At 50.9% G+C, this 18570-nt stretch overlaps 1 long non-coding RNA gene across 1 annotated transcript in view; it reads left to right on the forward strand.

Moving 5' to 3' along the window:
• The window catches only part of LOC309648988, a 75116-nt gene extending 72256 nt beyond the window's left edge, over positions 1-2860 (forward strand). The window contains exon 7 of the long non-coding RNA XR_014256895.1: positions 297-2860. This is a non-coding gene — a long non-coding RNA (uncharacterized lncRNA). The remainder of the gene's footprint in view (positions 1-296) is intronic.
• Positions 2861-18570: the final 15710 nt, after the last annotated feature.

Raw genomic sequence — 18570 nt, forward strand, 5'->3', positions numbered from 1 at the left:
TTTTAAGTCAATTCTAGATTACAGTGGAATGAGAAGGAGCCATTAAAATGATGCTGCAGAAGAAAGATGTGGGAACTTGATTATCCTACAATGTTAAGTGGTAAAAAACCAGGATTAAAACTCCCTATGGTCTGAATGTATCCCTTCAAAATTCGTATATTGAAATCCTAACCCCCAAAAGTTGATGGTAGAAGGAAGTAGGCTTTTGGGAGATGCTTAAGACATGAGAATGGAGGCCTCATGAATGGGATTGGTGCCTTATAAAAGGGACACTAGAGAGATCCCTTGCTCCTTAGATCAGGTGAGGACCCAACGAGAAGATGTGGACTATGAAGAAGGAAGCAGGACTTCACCAGAGGGTGACTGCTGGTTCCTTGGTCTTGGACTTCCCAGCCTACAGAACTGTGCGCAATAAAATTCTGTTGTTTATAAGCTCTCTATTCAGTGGTATTTTGTTATAGCAGCCTGAACAGACCATGATAGCACTGTACATGTAGTAGGTGAGACAGTGGTTATTTTTAGGTTTTTTTTTTTTAGACTTTTCACAATTAAAAAAATTTCAACCATGAAGATGCATTTGTTTAAGAGCCTGAAACATTAAAATGTTTATAAAGAGTTTCTAATGACAAGGGAACATGCTCATAATCCAATGTTAAGTTGAAAAAAGAAATTAGGTTACAAAATTGTCCAGTGTTAATTCACCTACACACAACAAAGTACCCAGAAGGAAATAAATACACTGTGACATCAGTGTCTGGTATCTCAGTGAGGGTGATTTTAAAACATGACCTCAAGTTCTTTGACCTCCTCCCTCTGAGAAGAGGAACCTGAGACTTCTCCCCCATGAACCTGGGTGGACTTGTGACTGCTTTCGCCAATTAGAAAATGGCAGAAGTGACACTGTGTAACTTCCAAGACTAGGTCTTAAAAGGCCATACAGTTTCCCTTCACTTGCTAGAACCTTCTCTCTTGGAGCCCTGAGCATCTAGGTAAGAAGTACAACAACCCTGAGGCTTCCATATTGTGAGGAAGCCTGAGCCACGTGGAGAGGCCATGACTAGGCACTCGATTCATCCCAGTTCAGGAGCCTGACATGCGAATGAAGAAGCTTCTAGATGATTCTAGTCCCCAGCTGTTTGGATCTTCCTAGCTGAGGCTTCAGACATCATGGAGAAGAGACAAGTCATCCCCCCTGTACCCTGTCCAAATTCCTGACTCACGGAATCTGTGATCATAATTAAATGGTTGTTCTCCGCCAGTAATTTGGGGTGGTTTGTTATATAGTGATTAGATAACTGGAACAGAGGGATTATGGGACATTTTTATTCTTTTAACTCTACTTTTTTAGAAACTTCAAGCTTTTTTATTATGAGCATATGTTTTTTATTGTTAAGAAAAGATTTATAAGGAAATGTTTGTTGAGTGAATAAAGAGAGGAAATAAAGAAAGGAAAAAATAAATTAAAGAAAAGGAGACAGAGAGGGAGGGAGAAAGGAGCCAGTGAACCCTTTTTATGAGAAAGCCCTAACTCCATCTCTTTCAGGAATCACAGAGCTCAGACAAACTTCCCCTGGACGTTTCTTTCCCCCATGACCCATTCTGTTGAACCACTCTGCCCTTGGACCATGACTGAAGGACACAGCAGTAAATGACTCTGCGTCAAACAGCTGGCTGTGTGTCTTTGTGCAACTCACTCAACCTCTCTGAGCACATTTCCTTACCTGCCAGGTGAGGCACACGCAAATACTTGACATGGCTGGAATGTGGAAGAAACAGGATTCAAACGCAGGGCAGTTCCTCTTTCTCCATTAACAGGGTCTAGAAAAAGGCCTTGGGGGATATTAGGAGAAGGGAGCTGCTTCCGGCCAGGCCCCACCTGGTAGCCCTCTGTGCCGGCTGCCACTGGGGGCCAAGGTGCCAGGCACAGAGCAGGGAGGCTGGGGGCCCAGGCAGAGGTTGGGGCGCTCTGTCCCTCCAGGAAGCCAAGTGATCCCTCCCATAAGCCTTTCACCCCTGCATTCTCTGAATGAAGCCATTCGGAGGAGGAAACCCAACCGGCCAATGTTTTATGCATGGTCCAGCCATGCCAGCAACAGCAGGTCACCTGGGGAGGTATTATTTTTAGCCAGAGCACGTGAGTGAGCTGGGAGCTTGAAAGAAGCAGGCTAGCCACCCACCTGTCCGCCCCAGGACCCTCTCCTTTGCCTGGTGGTCCTAGGCAATGTTAACCCAAACCATGCCCAGCACAGGGCACTGGCCTAAGCCAGGCCTCCACTGGGGGCGGGGCTGGGGTCTAGTCGCTCCAGGCTATCTGTTGTGCGGCAACTAAAGCAGCCGGCCATCTCGACCGACACCTGCGTGGCCACCTCCCACAGGGACCTCACGCCCTCCCTTTCCAGGTGTTGGCTCTGGGTAAGGCTAAACCCAGGGGAGAGGGGCAAGCATGTTTCTGAGACTCTGCGTGAGAGGACGTAAACTTTGTCAGCCTTTTGAAATTCCTCTGCTGCTGAAAAACATAATCTGGCTACTAGGGGTGCCCAGCTTCCATCACTCCCAGCTTCCTCCTGGGCAATGTCCCCAGCAGGTAGAGTGTCCATTTCAGGGTAGATTGTCGGTGAATCCTAGGTGATTAACATCTTTTCCTGTCAAGTTTCCACATCCCCCACCTGGCCTTGCTTTCAACTAACTTTCAGCTGCAGCGTGGCTGGCATTTATTGAGTGCCTACTCTGTGCTGAGTGCCTTTGTGCACATCATTTTTTAAATCCACACAACCCTTGGGGTAGGCACTGCTATGGGCTTCATGTTTGTAATGGGGAAATTGAGGCTCAGAGAGGAGACTGACTTGCTCTAGGCCACCTAGTGAGTTACAGCAGAGCCGGACTCAGACCCAGGACTGCCGGACCCAAAGCAGTGCTCTCTGTACATTTTGAGGTCTGACCTGGTAGCTTCTTTAGGTTAAGAGTCAAACCCCACAGCTCAGAGGTGTTTTTCCTATGTTCTTTCCTGTTGACGAATAATCAGAAGCTACTAAATGTGGAAATGGAAGGAACAGTGGAGATCACCCCTTTATGCTGTTCATTTCTCAGATGGAGAAACCGAAGCCCAGGGAGAGCAGGGCATTGCTCAAGGCCACTTGGTGCCCCAGGAGCAGTCCCCAGCGTGCCGACCCTATTCCAGGGCTCCTTCTGTTCCAGCTCACGATATTCCACCACTTTATCTCCCCAAACCTCCATCTGCCTCTCTGTCAACAGGAACAGTCATTCAAGCTCCACTCACAAGCCCTCATGGATGTGAAGGGGCTTAGTGACCAGATGGGCTCACTGCTGGTCTGGTGAGTCCTCTGCCCTATTTGGCAGATTGGTTACAGGCTGAGTGGGAGGCAGGGCTTTGGTTTGAAATGTCTCCTGTTTAGGGCCTGACCAAGAGCGGTTGCTGAATTAGCCCAAGGTCCATACAGGTCAAAAGTCTCTCCAGGTCTTTCAGCGAGACAGAATTCAATAGAGGGAATTGATTACACAAGAGATGTAAGAGCTGAGAAGCCCAGCAGGGAAAAATAAGAAAGCCAGGAGCTTAGCAGCAGTAGGAAGCTGCTGCTACCCCAGGGATGGGGGCAGAGAGAGGAGGGATGGGGGCAGAGCCTGGGAGCTGGGGTGAGAACTAGAATCTGGGCGGGGACTGTCTGATGGGGGTGGGACCAGAGGCCCAGCACAGTCTCTGTTGGAGAAACCACAGGAAACACAGAGGTGGGGGAGGAGGGGAGAAATAACTTGGCTTTTCCCTCCTCTCACTCTCTGCAATGCCTCCCATTAGCCAGACCAACACAGAAGCCAGATGGCCAAGGAGTCTGGGAAATGTAGTTCCTGTGATATGGAGCAAGGCTAGGATCTGGGATCAACAGGTACAAGGTCATCAATATCGCTGAGCAGACAGCATCGAGACTGTATCAGCAACCATTGGTTGAGTGTTCAGGCGCTTACATGCAGTAACTCCTCTTTACCCCACGACAACCCTTTTACAGAAAAGGAAACAGAGGCACCGAGTAATGAAATGCCTCAGTCAGGCAGTGGGGGAACCGGCTTTAGCCCTGGGCCTCGTGCTCCGACTCCACGCCCCCCTCCTTGCTGCATATACCCTCCAGGGCTGGTCCCCAGCCGTGCTTCGGGGCTTGGGCTCTGGGTTGAGTGCCGCCTTCCTCAACAGAGGTTGGTTGTTAAATGGGTCATTTCCGCATCTTACAGCTGAGGAAATGGAGGTGCAGACAGGTCACGGGACCCTCCCCTCCCCCACGCCCCCAGGTCACCTAGCTTGCTGGTGGCAGTGCTGTGAGTTTGAACCCATCTCTCCTGGCTCCAGAATGCATGCCCTTTACTCTCGGGCTTCTTGAGGAGGGCGGTCCTGGGACCCCTGCCCGTGACTTGGGTGCTTCCTGGAACCCCTTCTCGTGGCCACCGTCTGGCTCCTCCCACAGCCCTCTCTAGCTCATTAACTCTGCCCGGATGGCCGGGCTGGTGTGGCTCAGGCATGACCCGCACACCCAATTAGAGGAATTCAAAACGCCGTTTATTTATCAATGACTTAAGCTCATTTGATCATGAAGGATGGGGCCCAAACTATTCTCTGAAGCCACTGCTGTCCCTCAGCTGTGCCAAATCCGCCTTTGATCTGCTAATCCTGAGTTTATAAGGTTAGGAGATAAGCGGGCGGAATGAAATTCTTTTCTCTTTCGGTCCACCTAAGCGGTCATGAAACCCCCAGACATCATAGACCTCCTGGGCTCCTGCGGCCTCCTCGCCTGGATAACTCAGACGGTGTGAGAGCGGGGCCCCCGCATAGGGGTCCACACAGGCCATCTGGGGGTGGGGGGCTGCGGCGCTCCTCACCAGACCTGCCTGCTTCTCCCCGCTCCTCTTCCTTTCCCTTCTCCCTCACGCACCAGCCTCTTCACGCTGACCTCAGCCTTGGGAAACCAGGAAGCCAATCCAGCCGGTGACCTGGCCGAGCCGCTGGGACCTACTCCTTTCATCCCATCTTTCCTTGCATCTGGAGCTCTGATGCATTCACCTTGGGGAGGCGACAGAGACCCTGTCCCTAGTAGAGGGACAAGACTTCAGGACAAGTGAGCCCAACCCATGTTCATTTTGTTCTTTCAGGTGAAGGACCCCAGGGAGTGTTTATAATTCAATGTGTTGAAGAGCGTGAGAGATCTGTCGTCCGACAGCTGGGGTGTAAATCCCAGCTCTGGCCGGTTATGGGACCTTGGACAACTGGTTAACCTCTCTGAGGCTCCATTTCTTTATTCATAAAATGGGGATAATGATGGTACCTACCATCATTAATTTAATTCTCACCCTGAGGGTCAAATGAGGATACCTACAGCCTGGTGCAGAATAGATGCTTAACAAAGGGCACCTGCTGTGATGATTTTTGCGATCTTCCATAATAATGAGGACAATTCGCATCTGCTCAGCGTTTCCCACATGTCCGTTTGGAGCTGGGTCCGTGGCTGCTGTCTGCCCCTCCAGACCCCAGAGACAACCTGGGAGGACGCTGCCATGTGGCTTAGGCCAGTGCTGGGAAGGTGAACCCGGGAGGAGGGATTGCGATCCACGGGGTCGAAGCTCTGGGACACTGGCCAGGGGCTCTTGCAAGAGCTGTGACTGTCACTGAAGCCACAGACTCACAAGGGCCACAGAAGAGAGGGCAGCAGGTCAGACCACTTTGACCAGGACCACTTTGAGGTGGATGGGGGCAGGCAGAAGTCTCATTGTTCGCCGCGAGGCCAACTGACTGGAGAGCTGGGCCTGGAAAACAGGTGTCCTGACCTATTTCATGTGGAATTCATTGACAATAAAATAAACGTTAAGATCATAATAATTCATAAAAGCCTTTAGATACAAAAGGCTTTTAAGGGCCAAGACTGGACCTAGGCCTCCTTCACTGGGGAGAGAGAGACGGGTGAGGGCAGGGGTACTGCTTCGGGCGTCTGGGGGCAGTTTCTACCCTCACTCTGCTTCCTACCAGCGTGGAGTCCTGGGCCAAGTCCCCTCACGTGCATGGATGATATCTCTTGGCCTTGCACCTGCCTCTGTTTTTAAACTGTAAACTGTAAGCTCCTTTGAGCTGAGACTCTGCTTTATTCACCTCCGTGAAACCCACACGTCAGCAGAGGGCACCCCATTTACAAGAGGGATATAACAGACTCCAATCCTGCACTCACATTCTGGAGTCGGGGTGGGTGGGCAAACACGCCCTCCTGAGATTCCTGCAAATTCCTAGGTGTCCGTGCTTTTACTTCTGGTCCTGACTCCTTGCTCCCCAACCTCTGCTCTCACTCGCCTCTCTCCCCCGGGACTGTTTCTTTTCTTGGTCCTGTACTAGCTCTGAAGTGGACCCTAACCCTTTCCCCACATCCCCCCAAATGCCACTCACACAAGTCATTCCTTTGCACGGCCGACTTTGCTGGCTGGCATTTTCAGGAGGAGGAAGGGTACATTACAGAAACTGACAAGTTAAAATCAATATTAGTCATCCTTATCTGGAAAAGCCCCTTAGCCATGGCCCCTGTAGAAGTTTTTCACTCTATCTGGGCTTCTGCCACATCAGCCCCACTTTTTCTCCAGCTCACCCTTAATCCCTTCTAAATCCTTATGCAGAGTGATTGAATTTATCACCATCTTCCGTGCATGCGTGCCAAGGTCCCACCTTTGCACACAAACTACCCCAGCAAGATATTTTTCTAAACAAAACTTTCTCTTTAAAATGGCCTTGGGACAAACTGTTAAATAACTTTTTTTTTCTTAACTCTTTTACTTGTATGCCAGCGTGTTCCCCTTTCTAAGTCTGTCTGCCCTCATTTGTAAATGGGGGTCACCGTCTCTACCTTTCCATCTCACAAACCATTTTTTTAAAAATCAAAACAGAATAATAAACAAGGAAACAGAAGGGCCACACGAATGTTCAAATCCTCCTTGCAATAAATATTCCAGGCTGATAAAAATGGCGCTGTCGCTGTAAAACTTTGCAAGACCGTCAGTCTCTTCAGTTCGGATCTCCAAGTAGGAAGTTTTTGACCTTGCTGACAAAATAACTCTTTGCTCTCCCACTGCTGCGATTCGCCAGATGCAGGAAGGATGGCACGGAAACTCTGAGGTTCCCTGTTAGAGAAGAGATGCCTGCCTCCTTTTCATTTGGTCCCTCTGCGGGGTGGAGTCTGATTTATTCCTTTTTTTTTTTTTTTGGTACCATATGCAAATCTTTCTCTCGGCTTCCTTCACAGCTTGATAACTGATTGGTTCTCACTTTCATCATCAAGAGCAAGGCATATATATGTATTTTTTTCACTTATGCACGATTCTGTGTCTAAGTTCTTGGGCACTGAGAGAAAACAATATAGTTCTCCTGCAGGAGGTAGACTGTAAAATATATTAGTTTGGGGAGAAGGAATGAGAAATGATAAAATATTCAGAAAGCGGTCTGTTCTTGAGGGATGTTATTCCACACAGCCAGGGAGCAGATTAATGACATCGTTTGCAAGGAAGGGAGAACAGCCCCATAAAATATGTATTAGCGGGGTTGGTGGTACGATGGGCGGAAATGCTCAGTGTTGGCCGTGAGGGCCTCAGCCTCAGAATCTGGTACCCACTTTTGATCTCTTTCACCAGAGCTCCCAACAGCTGGCTCTGGGGCCCTGGAGGTAGAAAGCACCGATGAGGGGTGTGCTGGCCATATGCAGCCAGGTGTAGGGCATTGAATGGGTTCTTTGGTAGGAGTACTGAGTGGAGAGTTGGGAGACCTGGCCTGCCTCTAACCTGCTGTGTGGCCTTAGACAAATTCCTTAACCTCTCTAGGTCTTTGTTTCCTCTATTATAAAATGAAGACAAGATGATTCCTAACAGGGCTTGGGTAAGTGGCAGGAGGTGGGGAGGGGAGTCACTGGAAGTGAAGCAAGCTGGGAAAAGTTGTATTTGGGAAGCCGCATCATCTGGGAGTGTACTGAATACAGATGGAAGAAATTCTCTGTTAAGCCAATTGGGGGTCGCAGTAGGTCCTAAGGAGCACGCTTGAGTAACAAGTGATGGTCCCCAAATTGCTTTCTAAGGTGGACAGTTCTGTTAACTTTAGGGTTTTTTTGGCTGAACAAAGGTGCAAGTTTGGGGCCAGAGCTGAATTGCCTGAAGGAATGGCCAAGGAGAGAGAGGCTGAGGTTGGCTGACACAGAGCGCAGCTTCTCTGCTAAGCAAGAGCGGATAGATGTTCACATTCTCTTGGCCTGCCTGAGGGGCCCGCATGTCTTGGTCTGATCCTCGTCCCTTAGGTTACTTCTACCTTACGCAGTGCAGGATTCTTTTTCCCATCCCTACCCACCCCTAATTCAAGCCCTTCCCCAAGCCCAACTCTGCAGAATTTAGCTTTTATTCCAGAGGGCGGCCTCCGATTTCACGTGTTAATAGTAAAAAGTTTGTACACACGTCCCATGTACTGGGGATGCTGGCAGTAGTTACAGAGCTGGATGAGCCTGTAGGGAGAACAAAAGCCTGTCCTTATCCCCGCAGGTGTGACAGATATGGCTGGTGCTCAGCTCCGAATACCCCCACGCTGCACATGTTCAGGATGACCCTGTGGCATCACCTGTGGCTCTTTCCAGATGCTTCCTCTGGCTGCTGGGATTTACCTCACGAAAATGTGGGGGAGGGGCTTCCCTGGTGGCACAGCGGTTAAGACTCCAAGCTCCCAATGCAGCGGACCTGGCTTCGATCCCTGGTCAGGGAACAAGATCCCACATGCATGCCGCAACTAAGAGTTCACATGCCACAACTAAGGAGCCCACGAGCCGTAACTAAGGAGCCTGCCTGCCGCAACTAAGACCTGGAGCAACCAAATAAATAAATAAGAAAGAAAGAAAGAAAGAAAGAAAAAACAAAAGTGGGGTGGAATCAACATCCTTGGGATCAGATTTCATCCAATGACTGACAGTTTCTCGCCCCTCTGGTGGGACGCCTGGGGTGATCTTTCTGCAGTCCCCAGTGGGGAGTGAGCCCCGGCAGGCGCAGGGGTGATCATTATGCCCCCATTGGCTTCCTCCCCCTCTCTGCCTCCCATCCCCCGACCCTCACTGGTGCTTGCTGGGATCACCTCCCAGATGAACTCCATGTTTCAAATCCTGGTCTCAGGGTCTGCTTCTGGGAAGCCCTGACGAAGACAATAGATGTAACAGAATGAAAAAAAAAAAAATCACAGGATGGGGGATTTAATCCACATGAGCCATTCACTCATGGTCCCAAGGCAAGCGAGCTCTGTCGTATTGCTTAATCCTGGGACACTGGGGAATCCAGCCAACCACTCCTGGGCATATAGTTTTTTTTTTTTTCTTTTAATAAAAAATGTGAACCACGTGCAATTTTTCCACTGTAAAACAAAATGGTGGCTTGGGTTTCACAGTTTACTAGCTGATTCCATGTGCCTTTGACAGTTTTTGATCTGTTTTTGACTTCACAGTACCTATATCAGGAAGGGGAAGCATTCCCCTGAAGCTTTACTTGCTCATGGTCCCCCTGCCCCAGCTCATATCAAGCTTTCCAAAGAGGGAACCCCTGAGCAGCTCCTATGTTGCCACCCACCCCAAGCCCAGAGGAGGGCTGATCCCATCCAGGGACAGTGACCGTCTCAGGCTGGGCCAGTTCAATGTGACTGAGAGTCAGGGGTGATGAAAGCTCCAGAGACACCTTGCAGGGTTGCCCTGAGAAGTCTTTCCCAGGTGAGACTCTTGGCAGATCTAAGACTTTGCATGTAAAGTGTGTGCTGGCTCACACTTGAGTGTTTGGAGAATCTTGTGGGAGAGGGGTGGGGTGAGAGTCAAGATGCTCCAGGGGTCCAGAGTGGGAGGAGAGGAGAAGGCTATGGACATGGTTGACCCCTGGGCCTCTAGAAGCTATCTATCCAGATGACAGGTTCCAGGTTGGAGAGACCAGGAGGGTGTCCTCCAGAGGTACTAAGTCATGGTGACTTTTTCTGGGAGAGTTGGAAATGGGTAGCTCTGAGCAGATGGGCAGGCAGGGGGCTGGGAAGGCTCCAGGGTCCCCTCTGACATTGTGACTGTCTACCGGAGTGCCTGGCCAGTGCTGGTCAGGTGTACCTGGGTGCACTGCCTATTTAAAATGGGGCAGGGATGATGTGGGCAGGTGCCAATCCAAGAGCTGTGGTAAAAGGGAGAGCTTGTTCTTTTTTGAAGTGGAACCCCCCTGAGAGTTTGTACAGACATCCCGTCATCCCAGAGAAGGCCGGCTCTCTTGGGTTCATTGTAAAGTGTCTGCTGCATCAATAAAGCTCTTGGCTTATTAGTATTAAAAAAAGTCTCAGGATCCCCTCCTCAGATCAGACATCTGCAGCCACATTGGGCTCCTGTGATGAGGGATGAGGTTGGTAGGTTGTCACCTGCTGGATACGTGCCAGCAATTTCTACTGTAGTTATGACAGAATCACATGATACCTGTGTCAGCTTGGTTGCTGAAAGTTCATCTGGAAGGTGATCCCAGGAAACATCAGCAAAGGGGCAGGATAGTGAGATGAGAAAGGGAAGGCAGCCACAGAGGGCACGTTCTCGAGCTTGTCACCATTGAGGACAACTGGGGCATACCCTGCCGGGGAGCCCTGGGAGCCAGTGTAGAACATGCACCTATGAGTTACCCCACCTCCCTGCGCATGAGGGAGCTGGGGTATTGATACACCAACTCCCTTCTGGCAGAGCTCAAGAGCTTGTTCCTGGGTGGTGGTAATTTTCCAGCACTGCTGTCCTGTGGGTGGAGTGGACGTGTGGGACTCTGTTCATCAGAGAAAGAGATGTGGGTGCTGGCAGTTGGAAAGGCCCAGAGTGATGGGCTGGGTGGCAACAACATCTTCTACACTCCTGCCCCAAACCTCTCCACTGCTCCGCGCAAGTTAACCCTGAACTTCGAGGCCCTGGCCACCTGGTATCTCCCACTTTGCCAGCCTAACTCTCACTCCGCAAACCCTCCTCAGAGGGGGCCCCTGGGATTGGTGCCCTCACATATCACTTTCCCTCTCTGGAATGCCCAGCCTTATTCTCTCCATCCTCCTGAGTCCCCTTCCTGCACGGATCAGCTCCTCATCCTTCAGTGAACACCCCTGTCTCTAGCGTCCCAAAGGCTTCTGGGAGCTCGGCCATCTGTAGTGCTCACTTTGTCCTAACCAGAGTTGGGTCTCATTGGTGTTTTCTTTCCCAGCAAAGTATAGCTTGTTTCCCCCAAGTGACAGTGTGCTTGAGTCTTACACAGCCCTGAGTCTCAGTGCCCAAACAGCATCCAACACCTAGTACGTGCTCAGTAAAAGCCTGTTGTTATTGCTGAGGATCTGAGGGTGGTGGTGGTGAAAGTGATGAGGTCTCCCATGAGCAGGTCCTGGGGCTCGCTCTGTAGCCAACTTGCTCTGTTTCTTCTGACAGGTCACTTAATCTCTCAATCTGTTTTCCTTGAAACAGAGACTTGCTAGTTGTTCTAAATGGTTCCTTTTTACCTCCTGGGAACTCAGCTCGCCCACACTTCCCCTGCCTCCTGGGTGGTTAGGGCCACCCGTGGGACTGAGTTCCAGCAAGGCCCTGTGGGCAGAGGCGATGGCCCCACTGCAAGCTTCTCCCTAAGCCCTCCCAGGCATGATCCTTCCTCGTCTTTCTCCATCTGCCACTAAAGACGGGAGGAACCTGGCTGGCCCCCGTCACCACGGAAGGAGAACTGCACAGGGGGACCCCACCCACAGAGGGCCCCATGGGCTACCCTGTGAGTAGGAAATACACTTTTTCTGTGGTAAGCCACTGACATTTTAGGATGGTTAGAGCAGTTTGTCCACCCAGAATAATGTAGAAGTATTTAAAATGAGAGTAAATATCAATATCAATGGGCTGTTGCCTACATTAACGATACAACCTGTTTCGAAGATGCTATACAAGTCTACTAGGGCTGCCATAACAAAGGACCACAGACTGGGTGCTTAAACAACAGAACTTTATTCTCTCACAGTTCTGGAGGCTGGAGGTCTGAGATCAGCAGGGTTGGTTTCTTCTGAGGCCTCTCTCCTTGGTTTACAGACGGCTGCTTTCTCCCTGCGTCTTCACATGGCTTCCCTCCGCGTATGTTTGTGTCCAAATATCCCTCTCTTATACGAACACCGTCATATGGATTAGGGCCCAAACTAATGACCTCATTTTTACTTAATCACCTCTTTGAAGGCCCTGTCTCCAAATACAGTCACATTCTGAGGTCCTGGGGGTTAAGGCTTCAGCATATATGAATTTGGGGGACACTATTCAGCCTAAAGCAGATGCTCAGTGAAAACTCCTTCCCTTCCACTCCAGGAAACTCTAAGATACCCCAGTAATTAAGAATGATGTTCACAGCACATCCAACTTGCTCTGAAATGTGGTGTCCAGGATTGTCACATAGGCCCTTAATTCAAAGTCTAATCCTCAGTGGAACTGCTTAGAAGATACTGTGACTCTAGGAGATGAAATTCAGCATGTGTGAGGGCTGTGCCGGAAGGATGGGCCCAAGCTGGGCTTGGGGGAGGGGCAGCAAGACGGACCACATGGCAGACTTGGCTGTGGCCCCATCGCTCTGGGGGACCCTGGCACAGTCACGGAGCCTCTCCGGGTCTTGGTGACTTTGTCGGTGACACTCCTACTTCTCCTTCCCTGCTCTTTCTCTTTCTTCTGCCTCCAACGTGTCCTTCAGCGGGGGTTTACGAGAGCAAGTCAGTGTGATGACATCAACCACAAACAATTCCTTGAGCTCTCACTAAGTGTCAGACACACCACAGAGCACTCTTGGTGAGTTATGCCACTGCCTCCTCTCTAAGTGGGCTCTCTTTTTATCTCCATTTAAGAGCAGCCCGGATTGGTTACAGAAGTCACTCAAGAAACACAAGGGAGAGGCAAGGCTGGTGGGTTGGATCGTCTGTTTGATAAAAGATGCAGATGTTGCTTCCTCAACAAGGCAGTCAGGAACTGGCCATACCAACCGTGCTGGGCCCTGACATTTTTTATCCACGGCTTGGGCTAGAGCCTGCCTTCCTTCTGCCTTCAGGACAAGAAAGCCCCCTCCAGCCCCCTTCAGGGCTCATCCTGAAGTCTGGCCACCCTCCCTGTCGCTGTGCCGGCGGCGGGGAGCTTTCATTCAAGTGGAATTTAGCCGAGGACTTTTGTAGCACTTCATTTACATGTATGCCAACAAGCTGAAATGTGCAGCAACCTTGGAACACTTTCAAAGGCAGGAATAATTCCTCTGAAATAGGTCTTCCGAAAGCTTTATCTTGTCCTTTCTTTTTTTTGTTAATCTTGGAGCCCCTTAGCATGTCAAAGCAATTTTTCTAATGTCACATCTCCTAGACATTAGCATGAAAGGGCTTTAAGAGATGATTTGAGAAAGAATAAATGTTGAATGAGCATTTATTATAGAGTCGTTTATGCTACATTTGCATTTTGACTTTATTTCTGCCATGGGGGCTGGAGAAGCAAGCTGATTTGAAAGTCAATGGCGTCTAAACAGAAGACACTGCAACTCTATTTACGCTCAGCTGTTTCCTCGACATGTTAATTTATAGAAAGAGAAGATTTCATTAGGCTGATGTGTCTTGGGGAATGAGATTAAGCAGAGTTGTGTGTCTTAACACTGAGATGGAGTTCCCATCAAGAACTGACCCCATAGTCAGGAGGCCATGGAGCAAAAGTAAGGGAAGCTCATTCTAAGTTTCAGTTTCTTTCTGTGCACCTATTAAATTAATTAGCTGTGTCCTGTCTCCTTCAGGAAGCTGGCCTGGCCCAAATGGCATAATGTGCAGTGGTTAGAGCTCAGCCAGTGAGCAAGGCTGCCTGGGTGACACCTGACCCAGGCGGAGTCATTTTAATGTCCGTTTTCTCATTTGGGATGTGGCCACAATACCTGTCCACATCTCCTAGGGTTGATAGGAGGGTGAAATGGTAAATAGATGGTGTCTAGTATAGTGCCAGGCACACCGGAAGTGCTCAATAAACATTAGCTGGTTTTGATATTTTTACTGATTTTTTTTGGCCTGCAGAACTTGGTAAGAGTGCCAGAGAAATAACCCTGGTTGGTGCCAAGTACGGACTTTCTCATCTCTGCGTCTATGGGTTCCAACCACAGGCAAGTGGATGTGAATGGGCTGATGGGCATCTTAGGGATTGCTTCAGGCCGTGTGTGTGTGTGTGTGTGTGTGCATGCGCGCGCGTGTGTGCAGAGGGAAAGAGGGAGAGAGGTATCAGCTCAATACATCTAAAGCTCCCGAAGCTTGTGTTTGTAGCCCCGGATCTTTCCAGCTCCGGAGAAACCTCTGTCACTCCAGTTCCCTGCAAGTTCTTTTCTGTGTTTGTCGCCACACCAGACTGTAAGCTCCTTGAGGGCAGGGACTGGTTCTTATTCACCTTCACTAAAATCTGGCCCTCAGTTGGTGCTCAGTACCTTCATGTTCAATCAAGTCTGTGGCAGTTTTTTGAGCTTGGTTTTTAAAAGCCACCTCACCTGTGTTCCAAGGCCCAATCTGTGCCGGCTCAGAGGGGCTGCGCTGGGTGCAGCCGGGGCTGGGGGCCTGGAGCCCTGTCCCCTGGGCAGGCCCTCTACTGCCCTTGCCCCACCTTTTTGGAGCACAGGAGCAAGTCTCCCACCAAAACTAGAGCATCCCCCTCATTTCACAGGTTGAGGGAGCTGAGCATCGGAGGGGGTTTCCCTTGCCCCTTGGTCATGCAGCACATCAGTGGGCTGAGCTAGGCCTAGTGTCCAGGCCGAGTGAGGCCAGCCCAGCCCCCTTGGCAGCCTGCAGGCCTCCTCTCATCCCTGCCCCATCTCTCCTGTAGGGCTGGGCTCTTTCTGGAATAGTCCCTAAAGGCAACCCCAAAGCCAGGTGTGCTTAGCCCCGCATCGCCCCCTCCCTGCCTCCTTTTACCCCCGATCCTGTGTCCCAGTCTCTGGGTCCTGCCCTCCATCCAGCAGCCCCTCTAACTGCTCCCCTTGCTCCACAGAGCTTATACTCAGGCCTCAAATAGATCTCGCACTCCCTTGTCCAGTTTTCTTGATTTTTACAAGACAATGACAACTACAGCCCTCTTCGAGCACCTGCTGTGTGCTGGGTGCTGCCCGAGTCCCTTTCCCTGCAAGGTGGACAGCACTGCCCCCATCTTGCAGGTAAAAGCGCAAGGTCACACAGCTCAGCAACAGAGCCGGGATTTGAACCCAGGTTCTGGCTGACTCTAGGGACCCCATCGTTGTCATGTGGCCAGGCTGCCTCCACACAAGCATCTCTTACCTTTCCTGTGGGCCCTGGAAACTTCTGAGGCTGGAGTCTGCCCTGCTTGCTCCCCTCCCCTCGGCCTCCCCAGCTCAGGGCTGAGGACATCAGTAAGTCCCTGAATCCAGACTCACTGTGATTATTTCACCCTCCCCCTCACCTCCCCAAGGACCTGATCCCAGCCACCGCCCCAAGACACTGCACACAGCGTGCCTACGAAGAGAACCACAGGACCACAGGACAAATGTTCAATGCCCCACTGAGTCTGGCAGAGCTGGGTTCAAACCCCAACTCTGCCACGAACCAGCTGTGTGACTCTGGGCAAGTTGCTTAACCTCTCTGAGCCTCTGTTTCCTTCTCCCTCAAATGAGGATAGTAATAGACAAGTTGCTTCCCATCTCAGGGCCTCAGTTTCTTTCCTCTTCTATAATATTGAGGTTGGATAATCTATTTCTAAATTCCCATTCAGCTCAGCAAGCCTCAGACCCCCTGGTGCCGGGAGTGGCATTTGTCCCTCTCCCTCCCTCGCAGAGGGGAAAACAGTCCCACCCAGGTTCCCACCCTACAAGAAAGCCCCAGCAGTCCTAAGGCAGATCTGCAGCATGGGGTGAATCGCCCCTGTTCTGCAGAAAAAGTAAGAGGGAAAGGTTGCCAATCAGGGGCTACCTCAAAATATAATCATAAGTTTTGGCTCAGGAGGAGAGAGAGGAAGAGAGAGAGAGACAGACAGAGAGACAGAGGGGGGGGCGGGGAGGGAGCCTTCTTCAAGGCCAGTTCCCCTCCCGAGCTGGAAACCTGTGTGTGTGAGGATGAAGGGAACAGAGCAGAGGCAAAGGCTGGCCTTCTGATGGAGCATGTGGTGCCCACTTTGAACGGTGGCCTTTGTGCCTGCCTATTCAGGGCGGCCTCAGGACAATGGGGGGCAGACACGCAGGGGAAGACAATGACAGGGACATCGCTGCCGCTTTGCATTCCCTTTGAAGTGGCTCTGCCCTGGCCCCCCGCCGGCTCCAAAAAGAATGCTTTTGTTGCCGGCTCCAAAGATGCTGTAAGATGCTGTGGAAAAAGTAACCGGAGGGGATCTGCTCGATTAAAAAAAAATTAAAGATAAGAAACAAATCAAGCCGGCCACGTGGGGGCTGGCGGTAGCTTTGAACCCTGAGAAGAGAAGGGACATCTCGGTCCAACCTTTTATCTCCCTAGGGGAAGTGACTGGCTTCTGGGGGGCCCTCTCAATGGGAGCCAGAGACTTGGTGGGTGGGAGCCGGGGGCCAGGGTAGGAGTTCCTAGCCTGCTGGGATCTCCAAAGCCGGAGCTGGGACTCTGAAAGCCAAAGTTCACTCTAGTGCTGGTGCTTGGGCAGAAAAATGCTGGAGGCAGAACCAAAATAATAATACGGTTTACTGAGTTAGAGTGTGCCAGGCATGGGGTAAGTGCTTGCTTTACTGCCTGTGTGATTACCTTAAAAATGCTTCGCTATTAATCACGTGGTGAATGTGCACACAAACTGACTCTACATCGGAGAGGTGGAGGTTAACACCAGAACTACCTAAATCAGGAATCCACACTGTTGGGTTCAAGGCTGCAGGGAGCAGGTTGAGCAGGTCTAGCGCTCAGAAAGTTCCAGGGGGTGCCGTTCATACTGTGGTTTTGTCATGTTACTTCCTGGAGTTGTGCAGTGTACAACCTGTGCATTTGCACATGGTGCCCCTGCCAGGGGTGGTTAAGTAATATATGAAGGGTCATCATCAGGAATCCACACCTTCAAATACCGTTATCAAAATCAACATCAAGAATGTGTTAATTAGCCTGAGGATTGTTGGGAGTAGTTTTCTTTTTAAATACTGGTGACATAAATGGACTTCAAGATAGGGGGTTGCTTGGTAAGGTTGTACAGGCCTCACTGCCTGTGAAAAATGAGATGTAAGGACCTGGGAAGCCCAGCAGTCTAATACCAGCTTGGCACTGTGTCTGGCTCATTGTAAGTGCCCTACATTTGGCATAATTATCCCCATTCTATTGCTGAGGAAGCTGAGGCTCAGAGAGGTAAAACAACTTGCCCAAGCACACACTGCTGGTAAATGGGGTGCCAGATTTTGTGACACTCTCGGGCTCTCGAACCCTGGCCTACCCTGACTTTGAGAGGGAGCCTTTTTCAATTGGGCAGTAGCTTGGTCAAATCGTGACTTTATGTGGGCTTCAGGCCACATGTGCCAAGGCCCCCAACTCAACAGCACTAGGTACCCGGACCATGAGCCACAGGTCCTTCAGAACTTTTGGATCTTCCCTGAGCATCTGCGGAACTCTTCATGCCTGCCATGCCCTGAGGTTGCCCCCAGAGGCTTTTTCGCAGGAAGTATTCAAAGTGGCAGGGCCAAAGAAGGTCTTGGATTGGTGGACACCCCCCGGGTCCCTTTTTATCATTTCTGAGCACCTCACCCCACTTACGTGTGCCGTCAAGGGCCGGCACCTGGGGCTCTTCTTTGGCGGACTCCTAGGGGCTTGCAGCTCATTTTGTCCGCGCCGTGGAGAGTCTCAAGAGACTGGGAATTAACACGCCTCACCAGTACCGGTGTATGAAAGCTCCCTTGCCCCGGCTGGGGCAATTCCAAGGTGGAATTCACCCTCCAGAGCCCCCTGCGAGATCAGGTTGAAGCTGCCTTCTGCGGGGCTTTGACTGAGATCACAACATGTTTAGTCCCGCTCTTCCCCACCCTGCTCTCTGCCACCCCCTCGCCAGTCCCCCTGGGAGCACTTCCTGAACACATCACGTGTGCCTGAGTCCTTACCTCGGGGTCTGCGGACCTAAGACGGCTGCACCCACAGAAGGCCCACGCGGCAGGAGAAGGCCCGGCATGAAGCTCTGCTCCATCTTGCACGGGCACCGACTCACCCTAGGGAGTGAGAATGCAGCGTGCACTTGGAGAAAGTGGTGGGAAGCCGTGCGCTCTGCTTCAGGGGCCCACCAGGTGGGCTAGCTCCCTCGACTGCCTTCCCCGATGCCCTCGCTGATGTTCTCAGGGGGGCCCCTCCATCTCCCCCAGTGAGTGAGTGGCCGAGTCAGGACTTAAACCCAGGTCCTTTGTCACAAGTCTATGGCTTAAAAACAAACATCACTCCCCTTCCCCCCAAACAGCCACACACATTTATTGTCTGCAGGCCCTGTGCTTGGGACTTTTCCAAGTACTTCACCTTCCAAGTTCCTTCTCAAGGCCCCACGGGTGATCAGTGGACGGAGAGAGACACAGAGGCCACATCAGGTA

This window comes from Balaenoptera physalus (assembly GCF_965194825.1).
Source record: "Balaenoptera physalus genome assembly, chromosome: 19".
Taxonomy (NCBI): Eukaryota; Metazoa; Chordata; class Mammalia; order Artiodactyla; family Balaenopteridae; genus Balaenoptera; species Balaenoptera physalus.